The sequence below is a fragment of the Salvia splendens genome, chromosome 2 (genome assembly GCF_004379255.2).
Source record: "Salvia splendens isolate huo1 chromosome 2, SspV2, whole genome shotgun sequence".
Classification (NCBI taxonomy): domain Eukaryota; kingdom Viridiplantae; phylum Streptophyta; class Magnoliopsida; order Lamiales; family Lamiaceae; genus Salvia; species Salvia splendens.
The window spans coordinates 27,925,836-27,930,127 of NC_056033.1; the positions used below are offsets into that span (position 1 = coordinate 27,925,836).

The window sequence follows — 4,292 nt, forward strand, 5'->3', positions numbered from 1 at the left end:
AATGACTTATTTTTGTGGGCTAGATGAAATATATTCATATGGGATGCATAGAGTGACATGAAACGACTCTCAACGATCTCATAATTTCAACATTTGAAAACACTCTTGAATTGTGATGGTGCACGGCTTGAAAATAAAAGATGCAATGAAATTTTGAGAGATTTGTTAGGTGTGTTGTTGAGATATGACTTGTGAAAACCGAGATGGCGGCCTAGTCTAATGCCCAATGCAAGGAGATGGTGGCATAGCCCAAAGCCCAACGCATTGAGATGGAGGCACCCAACTGAAAGAGCATGTTGCATTTTTGCAAGGTCAATCGCAAGTCATGCCGAGAAGATAGAACGCCTCATGGGGATAAGGAATGAAACAACGATGTATTTGGATTGAAAACCAATTTTTTTTACTACATTTCTAATCTGTTTAGACCATTCCTAACTGTGCTCTTAGTAGTACGGTTGTGGGCCCAGTCCTACTTTTAATTATTTTTTATTCCGTGTTTTTAGCAAAGGTACAACACCAATCGTGCTATTAGCTAAGACATGTTTTTTACTATTTATGGGTCTCATTATTATGTTATTCAATTTAAATACTCCAAGGAGGCATAGTATTGTTGAAAATACTTCAATATATTTGTCATCTATTTTTATCATTATTATACAAATTATGTTAATTGTTGTTTTTTCACATTTTAATCAATATATTGAGAAAAATTTGCAACCTACTTACATTTAAATCCAGTTATTTGAACACGTCCACATTCTGTATATATACAAATTATGAGCAACATGCAACATTCAAATTCAATTAAACTATTCTATTTAATGCTATTGTTATCTATAAATTTGTCTTAGAAAAAGAATCATGACAAAAATAAAGATAAAATTAGTGAATAATAAAATATAGTAAAAATAAAGAAAAGTAGAAATAAAAGAAAGTTTTGTATCCCACATTGAAAAAGATGAATGAATGATCTAAACATGTAGTTATAAGATAAAATACTCCAACATAGTTGTCCCACATTGAAAGTGAAACACAAAATATTCAATGACGTCTCTATAAAATAGAAACAACCAAGAATGGTCCTTAGAATTCATAGGCCTAACAAATAAATATGGGCTATTATGAAATTCTTGTATTTATTTATTTGTGAAAACTAATTTTTAAATATAAAAATTTATTTTTATAAATAATAAATATATTTTGTTTAAAATTTTATTTGAATCGCCGGTTTGAACCGGTGGTTTTGAATTGCCGGTTCCAGTTTCTGAAATTCTTGAACCAAAACCGACCCGCATGAACCGCCGAACCGTCTGCCGGTTCAAAACCGTCGCGCCAGTTCCGGTTTGTGAACTGGTGGTTCGGTTCGGTTTGTGCATGTCTATGTAAAATCATTGCGTCTAATATTAAATTACTCCAATGCTTACCTAAAAAAGAAAAAGAAATGATACTAGATCCATGATATATTAGTATAACTCGTGACCTAAATTTCAAGGAAGTAGGTGAGTCGTGGCACATTAACACAAATAAATGAATTGATTAAGAAATAAATATATGTATAGATAATTCATTATCACAAGATCTCTACATAACATATAATAAGAAATCATTTACTATTTAAGATGTAATAATATAAGAATAAAGAATCTCATTCCAAATATCAGGCACTCCGGGCAGACACCAATGAACACAATCTGAATAGGTCGTCGGATTTGGTCGTTTGTCTTCAGTGATGGGGTTATGGAAGTTTCTATAAATGGTTGGATGAGCATCCTTTCTGTAATCTGATAAATGGGGTTGTTATATTCAAATACTCGATATTGACGCCCCTTGTCTCCATCTTTTGTAGGATTGATTCAGCCACCTCCATCATTTCTCGATCTGTTGAGATTCCCCAATACTCCTCCTTCGATATCGGTTGTGTTTCGTTGTAGCAGTTGTATCCTTCATCCCATGTTTCCGCACTACAACAAATGTTGTCCGCTTTAATTCATTGTTTCACATGATAATATATCAACCCAATTTATGTTCATTTACTTACAAGAAGTGGTATGGTGAGAGACTCATAAAGAACATCTTAGTTTTGGTTCGATTGACGTTGATTTCCAACCAATCCGACCACGTGGTTAGAGCCATTTCATAACGACGATACCTCATTCCAACTTTTTTAGCAATTGCATCAGAGCTCCCAAATGAGCCCCATCTGAGAATTAAAATGAGAATCAAATTAAAACAGGGTAAATAGGTAGATAGAGACTAGTAAATACTTACAAGAATGTCATGGTTGGCTCAAGCCACCACATAAATGAATCAAAGATAAGTATATCTGCATCATTCCAATGTCTACCGTGCTTCTCAATAGATGTGATTCTAACTATTCGATCTCTGATAGCATGAGTATCAGGATCATCGCAGTTTGACTCTACTAGTAACGGGGACCAATAGAACTCAATAGTCGCATTGTATTCCTTCATCAATTTCAGACTTAAATCATCAAATAAATAAATAAATCTCACATACTACTCTATATATAGATCACAAAAAAAAAAAAAAAACTCACCACCGCCCTGAACACATACAAATTATCATATCTCGTCACACTCTTATCCAACGACTCATTAAGAGAAGATTCGATCAGACAAAGCATCGACACCCATTGATTCTTGTTCAAAGAATCTCCCACAAACGCAACCCTCTTTCCTCTTATCTTCTCCAGCAGTTCTGTCCCATTAAACCTATATACATATATTTGCAAAATCTTCTAAATTAAAAATTTTTTAAAAAAAATGGAAAACAAACATAAAGATAACAAAACCTTGGAAGATCACAGTGATGAGGTTGCCATCTCCACTTCTGATATTCAAACTCTTTTCTTCCATATTTCTTACAAGCATAATCACCTACCATGAAACTACACCTCTCTTCATCATACAACGGTCGTGAAACGTCGTCGTAAATCCATTTGCCTGAAAACAAATTGCACCTAGCCTCGACGTCGTCGTTTCCTTCCTTTGGAGCTGCAACGACGTCGTTTCCTTCCTTTGTCGTTTCTCGATTTTCTTCTTTTGATTCTTCCTCCCTCACTATGTTGTTGTCGATGGTGAGATAAAGAAGACCGCTCGCTAAAGCTACGAGGAAGAAAGTAGCAATGTAATGAGACTTGATGAATCTAATTTTGAACTTTCCAAGATTCATATTTTTGTTCATTTTTTAGCTAGTGATAGGATCTGATCTTTCTATTATAATGCAGGCAAAGTTTGGAGATTCACATTTTTCGATGACTTTGATAATATAGCTACCATTTGGTAGTACTATTGGAGTATTAGTTGGTTATTCAATTATTGAGAGAAATTCAACTAATAAAGGGGAGTTAGTCGAAGACTAGTGGTTTCAAAATTCAACTGATAAGTAATTTCAAATATAGGGTTTAATTAAACTAAAGAGTGTTTATTTTTAATTGAATAAATATTTTCAAAGTTTAGGTAGGTTAGCAAACTTCTACTTAAAAAGTTGATTGAGTAGTTCAAAGGATAAAACGAGGATATGTATAATTTATAAAATAATACTGGAATATAATTGGATGTCGAGGAAAATTCGCAGCTGTCTCCAATTTTATTTAGCTTATAATACACAGCTGAAATTTATTAAATTTAGAAACTACTACACAAAGATGATTGAGTACATGATTTTAAGAATGTTTATTTAATTGTTAAATAATAAGAATATTGCAGAATATTAATAGATAGAGAAAAATTATTTTAAGAAATAATGAAGATTGAGGATTGGTAATGTGATATTTTTTTATAGAAAAAGGCCTAAAGTGTGGTATCTATTCTGGAATAAGGTTAAACAACTGACACGCACGTATTTTGTTAAAAGCGTCACGACTTGAGCACTAACACCACAACTAAAAATAAAAGATGTGTTTCTTCCCTAATATTTAAAGGTACATATTGGCAAGTATTAAAGTTATTAAAAATACTCAGTAAGTTAGCCTTATAAAAATAATAAATAAATAAATGCCGACAATTCAAAGAGCAGCATGAGCTATTCTGGTCCAAATTTAAATATAGCTCGCAGATCCAGAAATTCAATTGAATAAAAATATTTATATAAAGAAATTTTAAGAATTTAAGGCGGGGTATTTATAAAAGAAATTTAAAAAATGAAAAAAAAATAAAAATAAAATGATAAAAAAAATGTGTTGAGGAGGGGCATTTGTCCCTTAACCCCCATATATAGATCCGCACCTGGGTAGTCGATACCAACATTTTTCGTAATGGATCAGATAATAC

At 32.6% G+C, this 4,292-nt stretch overlaps 1 pseudogene; it reads right to left on the reverse strand.

Annotated features, from left to right (window-relative positions):
- Positions 1-1,534: 1,534 nt before the first annotated feature.
- Positions 1,535-3,273, reverse strand: LOC121770457 (annotated as a pseudogene).
- Between the last annotated feature and the right edge of the window lie 1,019 nt (positions 3,274-4,292).